Source organism: Varroa destructor, unplaced genomic scaffold (genome assembly GCF_002443255.2).
Source record: "Varroa destructor unplaced genomic scaffold, Vdes_3.0 BEIS01000001.1, whole genome shotgun sequence".
Lineage (NCBI taxonomy): Eukaryota > Metazoa > Arthropoda > Arachnida > Mesostigmata > Varroidae > Varroa > Varroa destructor.
In genome coordinates, this window is record NW_019211454.1 from 27,543,065 (window position 1) to 27,567,451 (window position 24,387).

The 24,387-nt window shown below is 41.3% G+C and overlaps 1 long non-coding RNA gene across 4 annotated transcripts; it reads left to right on the forward strand.

Moving 5' to 3' along the window:
• The first annotated feature begins 89 nt into the window (after window positions 1-89).
• LOC147758463 (uncharacterized) lies at window positions 90-16,614 on the forward strand. 4 transcript variants are annotated; one of them, XR_015330641.1, is made up of 4 exons: window positions 90-244; window positions 9,708-9,830; window positions 11,079-12,052; window positions 16,550-16,614. It is a non-coding gene; the product is annotated as an uncharacterized LOC147758463 (long non-coding RNA). The 4 variants fall into 4 exon arrangements; XR_015330646.1 differs by having other exon boundaries at window positions 11,079-11,170; window positions 16,550-16,611; XR_015330640.1 differs by having other exon boundaries at window positions 11,079-11,170; window positions 11,919-16,601.
• Window positions 16,615-24,387: the final 7,773 nt, after the last annotated feature.

A 24,387-nucleotide genomic window follows, 5' to 3' on the forward strand; every position in this document is an offset into this window, starting at 1 on the left:
GAAAGGGTAGCGCCGCTGTTGAGAGGAGGTGGAAAAGAACATAAACGACAGCCGGCGGCCAGGCGGCCATTGCCACGCGGAGAGTGCTACCAGAAACATCTCCTTCTCTTCCTTCCGCGTAGACAGATAGATATGGACGGACGCGTCTTCTAGTACGCAAAGCCGTAAGTGTCGCGGGATACTCCGTGAAAAACTGCTTGGATGAAACGAAGGGCAGGTAAAGCAACGAAATGGCCATTCGACGGTAAGGATTAGCTAGATTGAAATAAATTTTTATTTATGGGTTCGTAAGCCTGGTCCAGGCTCGAACTTGGCGGTTGTTGTTGGCTGCTTCGATCATAAACTTTTATGGTAAATAAACGCTACAAGTGTCTGCGTTCGCATGTATTATAGCGTTCTATGTAATAAAACAAATTGTGCCTGTAAAATCACCGAACACGCTGAGCGGATGTGCACTGTTCAGGTCTAAACACCTCGGATTATATGCGCCTAGATATCTGAAAAACTTCTGCCCCAACAGTTTGCCATCTGCAGTCCCGATCGTCGTTGGTTCGCCGAACTGCGATAGCCGCAATTTCTCATACTTGTCATTTATACTCCCCCAGCTCCCTGTTTATGTCATGCCTAATATCCGCCGTGAGTAGACACTCGCCTGTGGCATTATACACGACAACGAACTTCGACGATTGGCTATAGCACAGCCATGCAGGGACCCAATCGAGCACACCAGTGAAGTCCAATAGATGACTTCTGTCTAAGAGACTTTGTCGAGGTCTCAAAGCGGAACATTAAGAAGGATCGATGGTTCTTTTCTCGGCTTGTGCCGTCCTGGTCCTGCAATGACTGCTTTGTTAGTTCCCGCTGAGCCGCTTCCGTTGTATATGAAGCAAGCGATAGCACTACCAGTAGCAGCAGTCAGATTCCCCCCAAGGCTTTACGGATGATGAGCTTCGCATTATAGCATTAAACCCAATTGCCTCATCTGTTTTGTTGAAGCAAGAATGACATTTGCTTTGAGCTTGATGACTAAACGTATGTTTAGAAAACATTACGTAAGGGTTGTGCGAATGGTTACTTTAGCTATTATCTACATGTTGACAAATTTTTAAAACGATTCGATGTTTGTTACTAAGCACCTTGTAGACTGTAATTCGTAAAATGCTTAGTACAATAGATGCTGCGTACAGCTACCAGTCGATCGTCGACTGGGTACGGATATTGATAGGTTGGGAAGTTGCTTGACATGTTGGCCTGTGCAATATACAAAGTAGTTCAGACATCCCATCTTAGTGATATCTGCACTGGAAGTTCCCTTCTCAGTGAGTGGCAAAAACACTTACTAGCCGTGATAACCTTAAACTAGCCATCCTTCCTAAAACAAAGCGAGCTATAAACTGGTGGCCATGAGCGGCTCACTCGAAAGCGAGCATGTTGGACGGCCACTCAAAACAGCCAGACCAATTTAAATTTATTCCAAAACCAAGCCGCACCCAAAACCGGCAGTGTTCCTTTAAAAGCGTAACTCAAACGCATCACGTTCTCTGCAGCTAGATTCGTTGACGTCGTCGCAGGCACCTTTTTAGACTTCAGTATTTTTCTCTTTTGCCTCTCTTTCCTCTAGACTTACTGTTGGATGCCAGAAACGTCGTGTTAAGATCTGAGGTCAAGGATAGAAAAGATAGGACACAAAAGCAGGCTTTTTATTAAACTAGCTCCTTGGAATAGCTGGCCAGAGTAGCGGTTTTCCTATTGAAATGGAGCATAAACCTGCAACGGAGCTCGTGTCTCTATGTGTATCATAGTAAAGCGTCGCTTGTTGCCACGCGCGTCTTAATTCAACAACGAGTGAACGCACTTGAATGCTCTCGAGCAAAGCGGGAAAATGAGTTAGGCCAAGCATGGGAGAGTAAAGTTCGTCGTACTGTCGAAAGAACAAACTTTGCTGTTGTAGCTTTGGCGCCACTAGTGTGTGCGTAAATGCCCCAGTGTGTGTGACCGTTGTAAGTGCGTGCATCTGATGTTATTGATCATCGAGTTAGTTGTTGGATACCGCCACACCCACTGTCAACTCTCTTTATTGTTTTGTAGATGCTACTAATATTTCTCTGTATAGTAGCTTGTACTGCAAGTTTATTCAAGCAAGCTACACGTACCTGTTGATAGCTATCATGATGGTTACCTTCTAGTTGAGATCTCGAGGAAATTCACCATTTCATACTTATCGCAAAATATCGGACATATAAGCGTTACACAATACTTTCAACTACAATGGAAACACGATGACGACGATATTCCTAAAATACTCCATACTTATTATAATGAGATTTGGCTCAGCGATTAAAACTTTATCATTACTAAACTTAGTAAAACCTTACCTGCTCTTTTTCTGCTTAGTATAATAAATAGACCGGAGGCATATAGGGTAAAATACTCTTCCGCCTTTAAAATTGCAATTTTTCAATAAGAGATATGCTAATAATAAACGGCACACTTCCGTGCTTCGTAAATGCTGTTTCAAACTGGATATTTGAAAACATCCCTGTAATACCTAATAAAAGCCGGATCCTCTGTCCACCGGTAAATATATGTTAAATTGTAATTCTATTAATCTACGCGGTTTAACGACGCTAACAAGGAACAGCTTAATTAAAAAGGCCTGAATACGAAATAGGTTATTGGTGGACTAGAAGCCGGCGTATGAAGCCGGCGATAGTTTTGTTCCATATAACAGGAAGTACAATGCAAAGGTTCATTAAATCACAATTCGTTGGCATAATTGCTTGCTATATAGCATCTTCATATCGTTCTTTAGTGATATAGCCCGCGTACGTCTCGTATTTTATTCATCATTTTTGTCAAAAAGATGGTACAAGTATGATCAATACGACATTTTGGTGACATAAATCTTTAACGAAGATTCCACATAAGAATGTGCATCCGTTTGTCAGAGCTCTCCTCTGTTAAAACGGGAGCAGGACCATTAGCTCGGTACTCAATGCACGGTCGGAAAAAGACACGCTATCTAGTTGGGTACGCCATCTTGTGCATCATATGACACAGACGTAATCATAGGACACGGTTCATGTGGCTAACGTTTACCGAAATTAAAAGCCCTGTCGCAAAGAACAGAATCACCAAGTAGACAGAAAACGCTGGTCTGCGTGCTTGTCACTTACCTCTTTTGTTCTGTTATTCTAGCTCTAAAAAGCTAAGGACTGTCAATTCCCCTCGGCATAAAAGATGCTGCCTAACCTAAAGAACGCGCTTAGAACACAGTTAATAATGTCTAACCTCAAAATAATGTACTTGAAACTTTCAATAAGTAATATTTAGATTTTTCAACTGTAGACACCCGCTCTAAGTAGATTACTCTCTACCTGTAAGGCTGACTCAATAAAAATCATAATCAAGAAGCATTCTCTTATGACACGAAATAGAACGTCTATTTTACAGGGTATTTTGAATGCAATCTTAATATGCACCTTAAACCTGTAAGTAAGTCTGATAACGCAGCGTTCTTCGTACCTTCAATAAAATAATTCTGCCTACTGTTATACTCATGTTTATAGTGAGTGTTATTAAGGATCCTTTATTCCTATTAAATTCATTAGTGAGTGCTACCTGCAGACTCTTCATACCGGCTATATTTCTCGCAAGCATTTAGTTCCGTTGATTTTCTGCGAACCGACGAGCTAAACTTTCTTATTCTTCCTCTTCCATGAAGAACTCTTTAAATGGCGCCATTTTCGCATACGTATATACATATATATGTGTGTGTGTATGCTATATGTTACACGTAGCAAAAGAAAGGAGAGGAAAAGAGCTGGTTGAAAGGCTCTATCAAAGGGGTCCGCCTTGAGAGAATGACATTGGAAACCTCACTCCATCCTGTCAATTTACTTAGATTAGCTCGGATTTCACTATCAAATGGACCGCTAGATAGATACTCGAGTATTCATACATTACTAGCGCGTGCCTAGATACGCACGCTTCATCAGGAGACAATGCTTTGTTAAGATCCTGCCCTCCTAGCCGCTATCCCAATTGAGGGCGCATACATAGACACTTGGAACAATCTAAACTACAATGCTGCCGTTAGACTAGACCTCCTACCCGATACTCAGTCGCTGCGCTGAGGCCGGACCACTTACTCCGTTGGCACTTAGTGTGTTGAACGAAACGAGCAACGGAGCTACTTGAAGCTTGGGAAAGTACGCCGCTTGGCACACATCTGCTACGGCTGCTGCTTGAGACCGGACTAACGAGCAGAAGAGGGAAAAGAGAGAAGGAAAATACGGCAGTCCCTTGACCCCCGTAATACTTATTTGTTATCGGCCTGCAGAGAACTGTTCGGGGAGAAGGTGGTGCCAGCCGGTATTGCCGTTGCCAACGTTTCTATAGGACCGTTTCTAGATCCTAGGTAAAATAAGTACACAATCAGAGGAAATACAGCTAGTGGTCAACATAAGGACATGGGGGGTTTTGGACTATATCAGTGGGACTGTGCTGCCAGCCTATCACAGATAGAGCAGATGCAGCCTATTGGTTTTGCATAAATCTACCTTTGCCTGTATGCGATTCTGGGTAAAAACTAAGACACGTACAGCATTTAAGTTTATCCACTGGTGCTTATTGTGACCGTACAATTATTTCATTGAAAACCTTCACCGGTATAAGTGATCGATGAGGTATCAGAGACTCCGTATCCCATAACGTTAATCGCTGAACGATTTCGCTATTCATATAGAGTTGGAATCGTGTTGTACACGAAAGACAACTCGGATTGCCCCATTGATTGTCTTAACGAATCCAGGGCCGATCCCTCGCCTAATTTTCCTAAAAATAAATACATATAAAGAAAATGAAAGGCGTCAAAGGTACAACTAAAGGACCTCGCTTTTAACCTACGCTACAGAAGCTCAGAGATGTTCGTTAGGTTGTAATCTAATTTCAGTATATTCTCACTATTGTTGTATGTAAGCATATTGACGTGCTTGGTTTTTGTGCTGATTTCCAAAGAAGGTCTCTAGTCATTGCTAGTGCGATTCTAGAATGCTTTGAAGATTACGCAATCGTCTGCTAAGCTAAGCAGGGTTTCGATGATTCTACGAAAACCTTACGTGCACCTTTGCCGTTCTTTGTTGTGCAATCGTGCTTAAAATAGTAATAAAAAATGAAAAACGAGAGAAAACATTTTTAAAAGTCGTCACAGGGCTAACCTTAGGCAATGGTTGGAGGCTGGTAAAGTTTCAAGCTACGTCAGACGCTTTCTGAGAGGATGTTTGTAGATGTTTATCTTCTTCTATTGTCTTGAAACGCACCACTAATTGAATATGTATTAATAGTATAAAAGACACGCCCAGAAAGTCTTCTTGAAGACGGTCAAAGTTGACGGTTCCCCGGATTAAATTACTTGACGAATTCGCTATGGTCGCAGTTGATTGTAAACAGGGAACACCGGACACAGTTTCATGTTCCGAATCGATTTCTATTATATTTTCGCAGAGGATAAAGTTTATCTGCTGTTTTTGCAACAAATTAATGGAGGTATACGTTATCAAAACACACACTGTAGATGTTTGCTTATTACTGTATCTATTCTCTAGCCTTAAATCGAAGCCGGACAACTGATACACTAATCAGGTTCCACGGTAAATAAATTTCAATCAGAAAATGTATGTGTGACCATTATATATATTATCATTGCTCTGAATTATGTCAAAAAGGTTGGTCACAGTATAGTTCATCATAATATCTCATGCTCACAAAGATGCCCACAAAAGAGACCGTAGATAGTGGACACCGGGGACTGTACAGCTATGCTTTCTTTATTGATGAAAAAAGGGTATTGATAATACAGTGCAAAACGCAGGGGTTTTATTAAGAGATTTCGTCCTTCAGATTTGTCTGAGTCTACCTGGTCTGTACAAATTATCGAATGCCACTGAAATCTGAACAAAAGAAAGCACAACGAAATCATTAGTTTCGCAGAGAGTACCTCCATGGTATCAGTCTATAAAGTACTTCAATATACTTGATATAAGTAAGCGTATAAACTGAATCGTTAGTGAAGACGCAGTGGTAGGCCATTTTGAAGGACGGAATAGGCACACATGCTTAATGTCACGCGCACGGTTCGGTAGATTTCAACGATATATCATATTTTATAAACCTTGCGCAATCCACCAACATAAGGGGAAAATAGCTGACATGGTAATGTGGGATAAGATGACACCTATCATTAAATTCTTGGTCAATTTTCTCTTTAGCTAGGAAAGCATTTCCGACATTCTGCATGCATATGTATATATATACATACATTTGCATGAATATCGCTCTTTTATCTACGCATGATCTTGAATAATGACATCTGTGCAGTAATCATATAACAGAGCTACTGTTAATCTGACCTTTATAAAGACTGCTGAAATTTGTGACAGATCTGTTTCTATCGGTGTAATAAAGGCGACCTGGAACTGAAACGAATACTTAAAATACAGCCATCACCGAATCCGCTGGGAGTTAGGAGTGATATAGATGGAGAGCTTGAGAAAGGATAACGTTAATTAGGCACCTATAAAGGATTATTAAAGACAAAGGTAATTTTATCTGTCCGAAAATTCTACATGTGGTGACGCTGATGGGTTTTAGGTCCAACCCAAGCTTCTTACTCAAAAGGTCCACCTGTTATTATTGTTATAGCTTGTTTTTTGACCCAGTATCTTTGTTAGTTTTCATACATGTCGCTGAGATCGCTGAGGTTACGCAGTAGTAGATCTTCCGGCTTCTTCGAGCGAGGTCATAGGTAATAGTTTTATATCGATGCAATACCTGTAAAAATCAGACGTACTATAATGACGAATGTAGAACTTTTCGGGTACAAATAAGCCTACATCATTACTACATAGTAACGAAACTCAGCGATTACCCGTTTTTAAAGGTTATATTCCTTCGTGAGCTAAAAAGATAAATTCGAAAAATATATGCGGTTCTACTTAACCGTTCCAAGATACAATAAATAACTTTAGTAGTCGACATAGTAAATACTTCTAATTGACGTTACCTCAATACGTTTAATGAGTCAGTGAAGCCAAGAGCAGTAGCCATAAGTTTTCCAAGAAGATAAATGAAACGAGGTTACCTTTTAAGTCGTCGAACAGTTGAGACTCTAAGTGTTCAACGCTTTTCGAACAAAAGGCTCGTCAGCTACAGAGTTTTTCAGACAAGTTTCACTTGAAGATGGTGTTTTACATGTGAAAGATACAACAAACCAGGTATACTGCTTTCCGGTACCCACAAAAAGCCTTCCGACGCCATTGGCCATGTTGAAGTTTTTTATCGTCTTACCTTCCAAATCCTCAACTTCAATCAGATATCCGTTAATAGAGCCTTTTGTGTCTTTTTCCTTTAGAGGTAACAAGCCAACTTTAATCTTCCTTTTAACGGCACTTAAGTGTAAGTGTTCTACACGCCTACGGTCTGTGGAGCATGCGCAGAAATAATATATTTACATTGAATCAAGATGTCGTTTATAAATTAGCTTCAAGTTATCGTCGAAGACACTCTTCCATAATAAGTAGTCCAAAGAATTACCCGACAAGTTTGACGTTGCGCGGAGCTACAGTATCATTGCCTTCGTCTATCCATGCTGGAAGTTCGTACATCGTGATGAATTTTGGGTATATTTGGGTAGCATGTCGTGCTGAACTGAACGAGTTTCCATCTTCAAAGCGAGGCTTTGAAATGAAGATCCGCTAAATTCAACAGATTTCTGGCATTTAGTATTTTTCAAACGGTTGAAATCTGGTTTCTCCCTTGCTTCGACCTCGTCCAAACTTCAATCATTATGTAAACTGTAATGCGCTTCTTTTACTCCAAGGAAAGGCATATAATGGTTATAATAACTGGCACATTAGATCAATACTGTTTTAGGCGTGAATATATACTAACATTAAACCGCGTTATTAAAAAAGAAACCGTGAGTTACTAGCATAAAGTGAAATGCAAATACATACACTATAATAACTAGATAGATAAAAGAATTCTTAAGGTAGATAAAGCAGTTTATGACCTACTTAGTTCTTGGCCCGGTTTGACAAATCTGTATATTGTCATCCCTTTTTTAAGTTGCAGTTTCTCTTGAAAATCTGATAAAGCCACCTTGAAAATGAGTTTTTTTCCTACTAAAATATTATTGAATGCTATTAACCCTTGGAAGTCTATTGTTGCACGTCCACGTATTGGCGCATTTACATATGATAGTTTATAACAGTAGATAGACTATCAATGTAAGTCTCGGAACCTACTCGCCTCTAAACTTCATAGCACAAGCAAGCTCAAGAACTTTTGCAGGAACGACTAAAAAGCTTACGACGTTTTCATAATGAAGCAGAAGAAAACTACGTTACCAACTAAGGGGGTAAAATAAAAGGGTCATATAAAGTACTGGTGGCAAAATCTATTTCCAATATTGTCATGCTGCCGACGTTACTAAATGGGTTTACAATCGAAATAAACGCTTGGTAAAAACATATACATAGAGATTTTTCGATAATATTACGGCTATCGGTAAAGTAACCGTTACCCAAAAGAACCCAGGACTTATTGCTAGTTGTAAGATGTGGCCACTATCATTGGTGTTCAAAGAAACCTATGTAACAGTTGAAGACGAATCGTCGGAGTCTAGTTGACGAGAGACTCCTTTAGAGATTAGTTGTGTTTCATGTAAAATAAAAATACAATGAAGGGAGATATGCACAGTCCGCTGTGGGATCCTTAATGAGCGTCATGACGAACGTTTCAAACAGGTTACTGGTCCAAGTACAGACTGAACATTCTGGTAATAAACGCATGTCTACGTTACTGTCAGTTAAATGTTTCGCTCAATCAAACCCGCTAGGAAGATCGAAATAGATGCGATCAATTTTCTCTTGTTGTAAGGACCATTTTGAGGAATCGAGGGGCAGGTCGTCCGGCAAATTGAAGTTTTTAAATATGATTTACCAATGATTTCTAAAAATAATGAAAAAGTAAGTGATTCAACTGTGGACCTTTATCTACACTTGATTCTCCATTCCTTTATGTACCAAGGTGATGATCTAGTATCACTTTTGTCTTCGCAAGATCTACACATAACAAAGCAAAGGGAGTCCTTTGGTATTAACGCAACTGTGAAAAACTATTTCCTTGGAGTGTCCTTTATACTTTGCTTGCCTTGAAAGCAATATTCGTCCGCAGACCATGAGCTCGTAAGGTTCAAGATGGTGGACAAAGATCACTAGATTCAATTGCATATCACAATAGTCGTCAATACACCTACACGACATATAACAATGGTACATTCTTACGGACGTGCTATTATCTATTTGTTAGATGCCTTAATACGCAAGCTATTCAAGATCTAGTAAAACTAATCACACGTAAAACTAAAATCCAGTAAAACGAAGAACACGAAAACGTGGTCTGTTCTGTGTCGATGTGCTTACTTCCACAGCTACGGGTTGTGATCCTCTTTTGAAATTCTGTACTATTTGCCTAGATGCTTCTCTTCCATGCTGGAAACTAGCTCGATAGCATTAATATTGTAACGGGACTGGTAGAAGATTACGACAAAGGCCATATTATCTAACTTTTTCTAATAATAATTATTATTCTAAGTAATTAGATTCTGACCATTGTAGTTTATTATATTTGTTTTCCGGTTTTAGAGTGAACGACGCTCGATGGAAATCCTAACTGTGCGAATCAGCAGCGTTCTCATTAACAACGCTGCTCTAGCGTAAGTTAATTCCATCCCCAGGGCAGCCGATCAGCTATTCCTGCCCCAGTATGTAAGTATATATGATTAATGGTAAACGGATTATTGTCTAGCGCTTACAATACCGAAATTATTTTTGCATTTCGAGGAAATTGCCTCAGTAAAAAACCATACACAACAGTTGATAATAACAGCTAAAAGCAATAAACAAACGGGGCACTTTGCTTCTACAATGGCTAATGATTATCATACAACTGCTGGCTAAGTCGATCGTGCATGTACACAGCATTGAAATCAATACGACCCACGACAAGCTTCCCACGCGCCTGCTGTATTAGTTAGCCTGAAGTCTTCTCAAGATTTATATATATACTAATACTGAATCCATCACGCTTCCGGCTGGATGGCCATCATAAATGGATAAAATAACAATATAAGTCTATCTCCTCTACCTAAACAGAACTTCGCAACTTCTTAGGGATGGTGATTCTTCAATTTCCCTTCCAATGTTATAGGATTGACCCTGAGAGCGGGTGTAATTCGTAAGTGCCTAGCTTCCTACCTCTGCGTCATATGATGCAATGACGATCTTTATTTGGAAGGGTAATTATCAAAGATCACTCTAAGATAAGAAAATATTATCAACGCTAGTTATTCCCTGTGTAATAAGGTAGAAACAAACTACCTATAATTTTATAAGAAACAATTTTGGGCCCGGGCTACTGTAAAAAAACTTCTAAACGAATCTTATGATTTTTAATTACAAAACACCGACTTTTCAGTATCCTAGAATTATTATTAAGTTAACGACATGCTAACCGTTTCAACAATAGCTGCATATATGAACAAATAGTTCTTTAAGGACCTACAAACCAGAAGGAAAAGCAATATCGGATCTTCCTCCTGTCCTATATTACATAAGTCAGCAATAAATTTATACACCCGTATTCCCTTTAGAGTGACATTTTGAGCGGGACCATTGAGAGTGACAATGCACCCGTTCTAACCATGACATCGTCTCCACTAGTCATTGTTTGCAGCAAAAGGTATAGTGCAAATGTCCTGGACTGCCCATTTTTTACTCATTTTCTGTTTTGGTTGTTCACATATTGTCTTTATGGCAGACAATCGCTTGCATGATTTAGGAGAAAGGATACACTTCAGTGATCTCGATTACCGGTCGTAGATATGTAATAATAGTCATGTGTTTGCCGGGTAGACGTTGTATACTCATGAAGACCTACACTCGTTTACGGCTGCTACATATCTATTGCACCTATCTGAAGTTTCTACAAATAAAAACAATATAATACCATTGCAGTCACAACGTGGGGCAAAAAGCGTCAATGAAGCTGTAGAACACTGCATATGTGGAGAACTACTTTGCTAGGAAATAGTCAAGAGACATTTTCGGTGAGTGACATTTAGCAGTAGGTTGCGTAACTGCATGCTTTAACCGTGAGGTTTCTATGAGGCGTGCAAGTAAACCTGGAGCCTACATTTAGCGTCTTTCTATTAGAAGTTCGAAAAACAGACATCGTGAAGAAATGTAGCCTACATCTTTTCCGAAGGCTCCTTTGTCGCCTCCATCATTATCATATCTCAATGAAGATTGAAAGGCAGCATATACAGTACTTACCTGATAAGTACAGATATTTTTATTCGAGGCAAATAACGATGATGATCCAGCATTGGATGATAATCCAGTACGTCAAAGCAAAGGCTGTCATCGACTGTGTTGTTGCCGTTTCGTTACCATTGGCGAATATATATGGGACCCAATGGCACCTTTGCCCCCACACGGTGACTTTTTGTGAACCACCGACTCTTTGGTTCTCTGACAATGTTGCAGATTTGACAATGTTGTTAGCGCACATAGCATTCTAGCTGACAACAAGCCATAGCCATTTAACGGAGTGTCATCGTAACGGACCGTCTCATTTTTTAACAAAAAAAAACAAACGTTGGTCTAAACGGTAGCTATTCGTCATAGCAATTGGGCATGATGTAACGTTAACCACCTGATGAACTGTCCTCTAACTCTGGCTTACGTACAAATACAGAGAAGAAAGAAGCATGAAACTGACCGGCAATTTCTCACGCGTCCTACACGTCCAAATACCTTTTCAGCTGTTAAAATTTTAGTATCGGATTTCGATAGGTATTAAAATAGATCAGTACGAGTTAAGGAAGCAGGAACTGAAACTGAACCAAAGAGAATTCTGGAACCTAAACATGGAGTGAACGACCGTTAGACAATACGCGTACCTAAGTATCGTTCATTCATAATAAACGGTGAGTGCAACAGGTGGGAGTGTTTTCCAATCACAGTACGGGCTGAAACCGATGATCATGATAATAGTGAAGATAATAATAATAACAACGATATTATACATGCACTGTTCTTACGTCCCCTCGTCCAAATTCAATTTTGCTTGACAAAAATCTTATAAACGAATTAGTTAGTAACGTGTCGTGATTTATCATTCCAATGCTTTTAGAATGTATCGTTCCGTCGTTTATCTAATCCCGTGACTTTTTTTTTTTTTAGATTTGGTACGGTCGTAGCTGTGTGCGATCGTAGTTAAATTGTTGTCATTGTTATTTGATAAGGTCACGGTTTCGTATAAGAAGTTTACGTTTGATATTCGATTTCTTGGTGTTGAAGTGCAAATGGTATTGATTTGTAAGCAAGGTAGAGGACGGGAACTGTTCAGTTCCCCAAGAGGCCTGGATCTCCAGGTCTTTTCTGCTTATACAGAAGTCAGGGCATCTGTTATTAGTGCTAAAGAGACAGATTATGAATAAACTATTCGTAGTGATAAAAAAAAAATGCGTATAGAAACTAGCGACATCTGTCCCCACTGCGCAAACGAAGCATCCGAGAGATTAATGGTTTTTAACCAACAATGTTGAAATGGATACAAAACAGAGAAGTGTCGCATCTACTACTAAACACCAAGGAAGCTATTATTATTCGGAAGGAAAAATTATTCGTGAGCTGATAAGGCCCCTGCTTGAAAATACCGGTGGCAATTGAGCCGAAAGACGCGAGCAACGTCCTTGTCAGCACATACAAATTTCGTTTAAATTCGAAACAAATTTCATTCAGTTAAGTCATCTAAAGTTATTCCATTCAGCGGCGTGTATACTAACTGTATGTATGTAAATGTTTCCCGTTAATTAATCAAGAGACAATGTGCTCTCTGCTGCTTTAGAAAGCAACTAAACGTAACCCTCAAAATGCAATAAATAAATTAAGGCCCAAAAATACCCATCTAACTTTAGGGTAAATGGGGAACGAAGCGATATGGGCTGTTGCAAACGAATTGTAATAACGCTTTTGAAGAACGATGGAGTTCATACAGGTGTGCGTTAACGAAACGTTTTCAGACACACAGAGCTTTCGAAGAAGTTCCGATATTTTTAAATTATTTTACTGTTTGTGGCATTTCTCATTGTCCAGCACATGTGAATTCGAATCTGACTAATGAAAGCAAGCCACAATAACATCTTGTGCTTAGTGAGGACAATTCAATGAGTGCAGCTTCCGCTTGAGCTTAGGCAAGATTTATCGTTCATCTCAGGCGCGCTGTGCCTGTCGAAAAAGAAACAGCCTATTTGTCTTCGTAATATATTTCAAAGTTCATATTCTCTTTGTTGTCCTGTTTATTGATACTGGACTAGAATGGGAACAGTGGTAAGCAGTTGATAAGCTTTGTTTAACAAAACGCGATACAATAAAGAACATGCTATCAGACGAGTGTTCCCAATACCCTTTACAAACAGCATTAGCGTTGGGCCTATTTGTCGCCTTTGTGTCAACAGGGATATCGCAAAAGGCCTGTTGCTAATTTCTTAACCTTTTGCCCCAACAATAATTTTCAACGTCTTTTGCAGTTACAAACGATAATAACTACTACCCGGAGAACTTATTACTCAGTTGTATAGAAATGCTTGTAGTTAAACTGCAGCTCACATCATGTTCGCAATAAAGTCGATTCCGGTGGTTAACCAAACTGACATTATCACATCTAATGCTATATTTTTAAACTTTGCAAAAAAAATCTTATTTTCGTCCTATTTAGTCGACAATTTCAGCCACGCATAGATGATACCGTCGGTCGTCGCATGTAAAGCTCTTCAGTTGCTTGCAATCTATCTCGTCCTCTGCAGACTAGGGCGCCTGCGGCATTTCGTAGTAAGCGTATGCTCCATAGGGCTCAGGTGGGCGCCTGCAGACAAAACCGTTTTAGCTACCGCGGCAACAAGTGGAGTACAATGATTACTTGGCTACATCTCGCTTTAAATAGAAAGACAATATATGTGTCAATTAGAAATTTTTTTATTTGAACGTAAGTCATTTGTTGATAGAGTCTAGCCGTTTAAAACTATTCCTGGCATATGGAAATATTTCAGTTGAGATGTATGTCTACCTAGTACCTTTGTAACACGCATCAAGTTTGCACCGTCAACGTTCGTCTTAGTCTGCACGTATGGCAGCCATTTTACAAGGGTGTTAATCCTCCCATGTATACACATGTAGGTATTATATATGGACGTTGACTAAAATACGCATTCGTCTCCTCGATTGGGTCGGCAAATGAAGTCTATGCACAGCAAAATCCATTGCTATCAAAAACAAGCAAGCGAGAGAGAGGTCGACTTCGCTGTGGGCTGAACGGGTTGCGACCTATCAGAGTTCAAAAGCTGCAGGAGTAGGACGCTGTGCAAGGATCTATGTTGTCTGGGGTGTGCGTGTGTGCTTATATGCACTGACCGAGTCACTAGAGTCTATCGGGTCTTCGTGCAGGGGTGGGGCAGCCGGAAGGGAATTGACACTGCGGACGATGGAGATGCAGCAAAGTGTCTGAGCGAACCAAACGACTCAGCAGAACAGATGCCGCCTGCCTCTTCAGGCCGAATAAGCTGCTGGAATTTGGATTTAATTAAATAAACTTGTATACGCGCGGCCTTTGGTACTCCTGCTGACAGCTTTTCCCTCGGTCCTCCGGGTCGAACTCGAGGCGGTATCCCTGCAGGTCGACTGGATGCACGTCGTAGGTCGCCGGACTAAACTGTTAAGCATAGTGAGAGGCAAGCGTTGAGCCCGCCAAGAAGCGACAACGCTCCACTCGATTGTACTCGGTCGGGGGACCCGATTCAACTGGTCCGTCGAACTCAAAACAGATTGACTTCATAGGTTGCCACAGTGAGAAAGCGAAACGCAATAACGGGAAACGTACCAAAGTTGAGACACAAACACAAGTAGATCAGCGCTCTTAGTCTTAAACTACAAATACGGGCGCGAAGCTGCGAATTCGCTCATGTGGTCATACATCATTCATACGAAAAATATGCGTCATTAAAATTAATTCTGGCAGATAGATAACGTGTTTCAAGAACGATTACTTCGAGAATTATTGGAACTTAATTAAATAAACAATAACTCGAAACTTCATTATCAACAATAATGATTTTTTTATGTTATTAAGTGTAAGTTTTTCCACTTTCTCAAGTCATTTCACTTATACAATCACAACGAGCTCATTAAATATATGCAAAATTCTCATCCGTAATGTACGCCGTACTTACTTTTGAACTTCAAAAACAGAAATTCGTCAACGATATTAGTTTACGAAACAGCCTTTTCAGAGAACTTCTGTTCATTTTACCTTAGCTACGTTTACCTAATTCTTCAGGTCACATGCTACAAGATGCACAAATTACCATAAATATATACTTTTCCTAATAAAATCACCCCTCGTCAGAGTAGGTAGTCAAGGGTCCAGACTATCAATCCCGATCAATCAAGCGCCCGATACTCGGTTCGGGTCTATCGGGAATCTTCTCCTGATGCCATACCTACAAAAGATCGACAATTTATCTTATACAATTCGCTAATAATATGCCATATTATATAGTAACTAATAATAATATGCAATCAGTACCGATACAATCAGTAACGTTGTGGCTCGTGACGTGCACGTTTGTAATTTTCATCAAGCCATACCTTTTTGCCTCATTTTTTTCATCATGTATCCGGAACAACCTCACGAACTGAGGATCTTCTTTTTTCAACCCATTATAACACTTAGTCAATGCAGCATTTTGAAGATATACCTTTATCAAACTAATTGTTTTCGACGTCCCGTTCATCCCGTAGTTACACAGTGCTAGAAAATTAAGTCAGCAGTTAAAACAACTCCTTGTCACAGGCCCCAAGGCTAGGCCTCGTAAAGTGTGAGGGCGTCTGCAAAACTTTATAGCGTAGGGGAACCTTAACAAGCGTTTGTGGATGCGCGCGTTTTTCATTCCATTTTAAACAAAGAGCTAAAGGGTGAGCGCGATATTCGTATGCTTGGTTCACTGATATCGCTATATCTAATGATCCGGAGAAATCATCCCTATCCAGTATATGTTTGGCACGATCTTTTGTAAGTTCAGACAATAATCGTGACTGGATGACCGAACACTCATACTTCTGGCCCACGTATATTCCATTCAGCAAGATCGTAAACAAAAAAAATCATATAGTTTATGTCAAATTGCAGTTTCTTTTCAAACCACTTGACACTTCAAACACACTTCAAAACCACTGAAAGCTTTATTGCTACATATTGGATGTCCGTCATTTGTTTCACGGGTCCCGTAAAATAACGGCTCAAAGGACTGAAAAAACGATTGAAATAAGTGGAAACTTGTCTCATGTTATTAAAACCTATTCCTAATTACTTTAATTGAATTGCGTAGTTTTAATGACGACAGTTAATATGGATTCCGTCATTTCAGATGCTCAAATATTAGCAGTGATTGACGACTGGGATACTTTTGACAAATTCAATAAAAATAATAATAATAACAGTTATTATTGTCGTTATTGTTTTTATTTTATATATTAATAATGCTTTTATATATATATATATATATATATATATATATATATCATCACAAAAACAACTATCATTATTCAATAGGTAGTTCTCTATAAAGAATTAGCGGAACCTTTAGTGTTTTACAGTAATACGGTGGCGCGGAGACACAGCGTATACCGGGTGTCATAGTAATAATGCGAAAACCTGGGGTGGTTTTGGCACTTTTCGCATTGCTGTTCTCATGGACTCTAGTTTTACAGCTTTTGTTGGCTTTAGAAAAAAACTCAATGTCAGCAGATAGCCGTCAATAAAAATAAGAGAGATCGGGCACGATCCTAAACTTCTTCTTCTTCTTGCCTGTTAATCCAGTGTCGATTTTCATTATGCCGGTACGATGAGAAGCGAATATACGGTTGTTAAAAGGAACGTCCGTGCACTCGGAGACAGCTCTTCAAGGACGGTGAATCGGTTTAATACAGAACATGGCGACAGCGCCAAATTCTGGGTGTGAAGATACACCCACAATATTCCTAGTACCTGAGTCTATTTTTACAGCGGTCATCGTCACATAATATATAAATACCTATTCGATAAATAATAAATTGTTATTTTCGGCTTGATTATTCCTTTGTCACATTTAAGCTGTATCTAGATTTTACGGAGTGAGAATTACGAACTCTCAAGGTATCACGAGTCAATTTGGTGAAGATTCATAGTAAGAATCACTCCAGCGGGTGTGCCAAACAGATTCGACAAGAACAGAGACGCACAAATGCTTTATTATGCTTCGATGCTTTTTTTTTTCCAGAAAAATCACGCACACAGGCTACCGTGTCAGCAACAAAAGGAACTCGATACGATTCAACAAAAGCGATCTGCTATAACATGAAATCACTACTGCGATATTAGGCTACATTCACCAGAAGCCTCCATATATGCATGTGGAATACAATTATAGAACCAGGTATCCAATAGTTCGTATAGTGATATTTAGATATAACTGGTCTTGTGTAGCTAACGACACCAACTTCGTTTCAGGTCCAAGACATTGAGCAGGACAAGCGTGTATCGGAGATAGCACATGTCAGGAAAGTGTACTACTGTCCAAGAGCACGAAGCTCCAACTTGCGTTTTGTAAGCGCCATACTTTCGGCCTGTCAATGAACGAGACAAAAAAAATATATTGGAACGTCTATGGCAGCTGAAAACTGCGCGACCCTGAGTTTGGTGCACGGGAATATTACCGATCGCTTTCAATTTAGTGGATGCACATAGATAATACAATAAGATTTCTCCTAGTGACAACTAGCAATAATATGAGGCTCCAATTTTATTATAATTTAAGGAAGACTGTTCTAAGAATGTATAATCATTTTGACTCTTCAAAAAGACCCATTTTCGCACATAGTGCTTTATAATTAGGATCTCGAATGGTTTAGAGAAGAACGATTCTAAGGGCCGTCTTTTTGAATGTGATTTAAATGGAAGCACAGCGATCTAGCAGGTTAGGACGTCGAAGGAAACCTTCCCGCTTTCTCACTATCCTCCTTATAAGTTCCATCTTTGTCTTTTCCATTACTATATCGTAAGCTCGACAAACGGACGAAGGGAGACAGATGCGAGGTGGATGTGAGCGAGCTTGGGAGTGAAAGAACAAAAGGCCTGTCTTTTTGTTGCACTTCTGTGGGTGACGAAAGCAGGGGAAGGAGGGGGCTTAAACGGCGCCGGCTTGTGGGAGCAACAGTTTAAGCCCAAATATAAACAACATCCGTTGCTACGGATAAATACCTCGAAGCGCAACACCCCATTCCTGCAGAGAAAAAGGACTGCGGCGGGACGAATGAGGGATGACACGGAAGGCGACAACAAGAAAGTGATGGTCGCACACTTACTTTATTATCTGTTCATATTTACATTGGCAATTAATTTCTGGACGACTCACCCTTGTTACATGATGCTCGACGAACTCGCGTATGTGCCTTCGAGCGCAAACACTGACAAAAGAGAACAAACGGCCGCGCTCACAAAAGACCACTTATGTATAACATGTGAGCCTGAGAATAGAATTTCTCAGATGACTACTCTTTCGTTGAAACATTTCGTAAGCATCCGCTCCTTCCTAGTTCATTGCCCTAAAATTGCAAATGTGTTTTGTCAAACAAAACAAGAACGTGCTCGAAAACACGCATTACACTCCTCCACTTCCTCTCAGTGGAAAACTACGATGGTCTACTTCCGATGCCCCGGAGATTTCTAAATACGGGTTGTCGGATGTTATCGTTCACTGTTGGCTGGAACCTAATAGTCTATGGCTACCGAAAAACGTCCCATTTATTTCTTCTTTGCCATGGAATTTTTCTCCCAGAAGCTATTTCGACTTATTAGCTTGCAGTAAATTCTTATTTGTTAGCTTTCTGGTTATTTTCTCTTTTGGTTTTGCACACTCGGTCATCAGCTTTGAACCTTCCTTCTCTTTTGATGTGCTCGAGCTCCACTTTGAAAATGATGACAAATTTACTTTTCCCTTGCACACATAGCCCCGCTTTTCTTTCCGCGATGTTCGTTTGCTAACTGAAACTTTCATAGACGTTACCCCTATCCGCCTACTCAATCCCCACTTTCCCTCGTCTTCAAATAAAGTCACTGGCGTCGTCCCTCTTCGGCGGCGGCGGCGGCAGCGGCGGCGGCGGCAGCGGCGGCGTCGTGTGCTTTATCTACTGAGGCGTCTGGTGAGAGTGCGTCGTCTGACACTTCCTTGTTATCTTTGATAGCTTCCAAGGAAAATGAACGGGAATCGTTCTATCTTCGTGCTCCTTTTTATGACTGTAAGCAGAAACGTGCCTTCCTTAGACAGCGCTTTTTACAGGCAGATTTCTCTTTTCTCTTTACCTATCTATATTTTTTTTCTGCCAATTGTTCACTTTGTCGCTACCTGATTTGATTAGATGTGCACGCCGAATTGAGGTATTGAGTAATTTGGTCCTTTTTGCCGCCGTTGTCATCCGTTTAGTTGAAGTTCGCGGTAGAATCCAGAGCAGTCCGAGTATTAATGCTGGCATGGATAAGCCAATGGTACTATTCCCTCACTCGTCACCACCCCATCTTTTTTCCTTTCGAGTTTACTGAACATTAACGTTGACTCGATTTCTGTTGCGGGCAGTCATTGACTAGGCCGCTTTTTATTTTTGGGGCTGCAGTCGCTCCAAACCCGGCAACGGGAACGAAAAAATAATGGCTGAGTTTACTTTTTATGTCGACAATTCGTAAATATTTCCTCCGTCAAATTAAATCATGCACAAGCTCACTCGCCAGCCGGTGGGCGCTGCTGACATGCCGTTGTATTAGTGTATTTGAACGGGAGCTGAGACGCTCCTGTCGCCATCACTTGTTCTGTTTCCTGCGGTGGCTAACGCCGTTACTCCTGTGCCGCAACATGCGAAAGAGACTGATGGCAACGGTCTTATGACCGGTAACAGCATTTTTAGCACTGCTCGTCTCTCTCGCTTTCTCTTCGATGGGAACGTCATTGCGCGTCGAAAATCACTAGATTGAATCGAGTAGCTGGGATAAAGATCGGCGGCAACCAGACGAAAGACATTTCAATATTCTCCATTATGATCAAAGCTGGAACAATTATCTTCCACTAATCATAATTCAACAGAAAATTATGCTTCATATAAGACAATGGTGCGTCCTAATAATCTGGTAGTCTAAATACACATAAACATTGTGCATTTGTATTGCTAAGCCTGGTTTTCAAAAATCACTGATTTAGAACTGCAATCTGAAAAAGTGAAATCTCCTGAACCTGCTGAGAAACATCGTTACCGAACGTCGCTTTATTACCTTTCACCCGTATTGTTTTATCTCAGATCTACACAATCGTTGCCTAACAATTCTTTTTTACTAATGTACGGTATTTATAAGCGAAGAAGATTGAAGAAGCACATCAAGGAACACAAATTTCCCGTTTCTTTCTTACTGATCAATCAAAAAAATTCAAATGTTGACTTACTACATCTTAAGCATTTGACCAAGGTTTTTCTAAGCAGATGTCATTCTGCTACAATAGGTGTACTAACAATACTATAGATTGAAATCTATAGCTTATTGAAAGTGAACAGTCTAGTGTATGTATCGGTAATGGGCTCAATTACTTCTCGTTTAGCGTCAATATTCAGTAGTACGTACAACATTGAAACGCTGATACATTTTTGCCATTTTTAAGTGAGCAGAGCCACTGCAACGCTGGTTCAAGAGTTATTATATATATATATATATATATATATATATATATATATATATATATATATACATATAGGCACCGCGAACGTTATTATTATAAGAATTTCTAGATGACTGCAAGCCAAATCTGTATGAGTAAAGCGTAGGGGCTAGTTGAGCTGAAATAGATCGGAGTTCGCCAGCAGCAGCTTTGTGATTTGCAACATTTTGGTGGCAATGACAGCGGATCGAATCCCGAATAACAAGCTAAGCCAGATAGACGATAATGTTCGGTGCCGAATACCAACGAGGTTAGAGCATCGAACAGCCGGCGAGAGGCGCGTGGACGCAGGGGAAAACGACGCATCGGAAGCAAACCCCACGCTCGAAGATTTCGTCGCTAGTCTGTACACCGAGATCATGAAGGTTACTCCACTCCCAATGCCCTCACCTGACTTTTCGCAGCCGGAGTACATGTCGCCTAGCAAAAGTTTTCTTTGCTTAAAATTTATTGCCTATGTCCAGGGTTGACCTCTCCACTAGCTCCTGAGACAGCGTTCAAGCCGCTGACCGAGTAGGCAAAGCTATGGTTGTGAGGAGCCAGGGGACATGCAAAGTTCAAGGCAACCCCAGCAGCGTGGGAAAGATTTAAGGTGAAGCTGTTAGAGAGATTTCTAGAAAGTGACGCCGGGTCTATCTCAATTTTACATATGCAAGAGGTTTTATACCTTTATCCAAAAGAAACGCTTCCTGATTGACCGACTGAGTCTAAGGCACTGAGTTCTTCCAGGGACGTTCAAGATCCGTGACATTTTGTCAGCTACATCGGTGGCGCTGCGCTGGTGAGCACGGGAGAAGAGCCGATTCGAATTCGTAAGTAGTAGCTAACGCGGCATAGCGGGAAGGCCTGCTAGCAATGCTTTAGTTGCGGAAAACAGGGTCATTTCAAAAATTGATGCCCAACTCCTAGCCTCCTTTTGTAAAGCATAAACTGTCCTCGAGTATGTTGCATAAACCGAGATGACCCATTTGTGTGCAAAATCACATTCGCTTGAGGAAAGGTAGTTTATACTTGACGCTGTGCTCGCACGTAAATGGCTCCACGGTTGGTGGATAAGCCACGCTGGCGGAACATCGCAAAGCCCTCTGAGGCCGCATACTTATGCAATGCCTAGCGCTCCTCTCGATGACAGTTTTTTGTTGGGGGGAGGAGGGAGGGGGGGGGGGTAGTTAACGTCGCGACTGATGAAAGATCAGAGGAACCCTTTTTCATCGTCGGCAACCTCGCTAAGTATGTGGTCCTTAACAAGCTGTTTTTGATAAAGTGATCCCACCAGGGTAAGCGACCGGACTGCGATGGATAAATACAACGAGCCTGAAGAGGTTATGTGACTAGAACCAACAAACAAAGAGATTATGCGGATGGAACCGACGAACAGGGCTTCTCTCCTGTTCCCTTGATGATAACGGGCCTCTCAGACTGGGCATGAGGTTGACAGCTAGACAATGTAATCGCATCATGGATATTTTTTTGGGCAGTCAGGCAGACCTGCCCATACCGATATTGTTCAATACACGATACCGACCAGCGATATATTTCCGACCCACTAACCCCGGTGAGTTGTGTTTGCGGAGAGATAGGTCACAAAGGATGAAGTTGAAACCATGCTGCACAACGGCATCATCAAATCCTTAGCCAGCCTGTAGTCTTTTTTATTAGTAATAGTGAACAAAAACAGGACGAAACGTTTCTGCGTCGATTGAGCCAAACTTATACTCGCTGCCCCGCATCGACGACGCTGTTGATACGCTCGCCGGCGCTTGCTACTTTAGCACCCTAAACCTGATCAGCGGATATTGGCAGACCAGTATGGACCATCACAAGGAGAAGGCAGGATTCTGCACGTTAGGAGAGGATCTGACTCCACTAATCCAACCCCTACACCCATACCCCTGACATTCCAGACTGGATAGAATCGTTGTGTGTTTGACGAACGAAATGGCTCTCGCTTACCTCAACCATACAATAGTTTCCTCATCTGACTTCGACACCTACATGTACACCCTACTTATAAGGAACACTGGTCCAGCGGCAACCTACTCTGCCGGCCTACGACTGAAAACAAAAAATGTACTTTTGAAACTCGGAAGATGAGTTGCAAAACTATTTTTTTAATCTACGCCAATATCACGGTCGTTGAAATTTCCACGGATCCCTATAAAATTCAAGATCACGGCCGCCAGAATCTCCGCGGATCTCAAGAAGGCTCAGAAAGTAAAAACCCTCCCCTCCTCACGTCCGCTAAAAAGTTTTAAAGTTTCTTGGGACTAGTTTTTTATTACCAGGGGGTTTATGTGGGATAGGAGGGAATCGCTAGCCCGGTCTGCGGCGTGGTCAACCTGAAGGACTTTGTTTGAAACGTTGACCATTATGGGGCCTATCGGCGATTGCAAGATCACGGAAAATCCGTCCTGTACACTTTTTGGCAGGATCTGGAAACAAGGCTACAAACAGACACCAGAGGATCGAGCTGGAGGTAGTACTAACTTAAACAGAAAAAGGGGTCAGCACTGACTCACATAGAACAAGACCGCGAGCGAATCGTCAGTCATGCTATCCGTCGTTCTGAAGGAAAAGCAATAGCATTTTTCAAAGATAGCGCGGCCGTTGAAAAATTCCGACCGCACTGGTATGAGCGACACGTTACGTGCGTTTGTTAACAGCACTGCGCTAAAGAACTTCAAGGAGAAAATGAACCTTCGTTCAAAGAAAGAAGGCGGTGGGCTCTGACCTTACAGGAGCACACCTTTGAAAGTTATTTACGGGCAAGATTCCCCTAGCCCCAATGTGGATGTCAACCGTGCCGCTGAAATGGAATAGCCCCTCGCAAGGCACAAAGAAGGGACACTTTTCTGTGTAAGATAATTGCTAATTTAAAAAAGTCTCGCGTCGCTCTTTATGTTCTATCATTCCAACCTGGTGCTATCACCTAATGTTACTCAGGGAGGATGGCAGCAGACATTAGCAGGCGCAATGCATTGTAACACGTTAAAGATCGCTTTCTTATTAGGGGCGAGCTTACGACGCGGGTGCGGGAAATGTTGACCCATTGCGAGGTCCACCAACGGCGTAATGAGATCCAGAGCGACGGACTCCACTCGGCGCCCCTGAGACTTAAAGCGGCGTGACGCGCTCCGCTTGACGCCCCCAGAACCAAGAGCGGTGCGACCTGCTCCACCCGGCGCTAGTTGCAGAACGCCCCGTTGAAAAATTGAGATAGACTTTATAAACCCCTTCAGCGTCTCAAGCATCCAAGGGTAGATTTTATAGGCGCCTTAAAAGGCCCAAGCGGTGAGGTTTTCTAAATCTTGGTGCACTATTGCACCCGTGTTGTGCAGCTGATTCTGGCCCGAGGGTGATGTGGAACGCTTTGATCCGGGCGTTGCATGCTGCGCAGTATTTCTTTGGGGACTTCGGCGTCGTCCTGACGGAAAACATGATCTGCTTCACATGCGGCAGGATTATCTTTA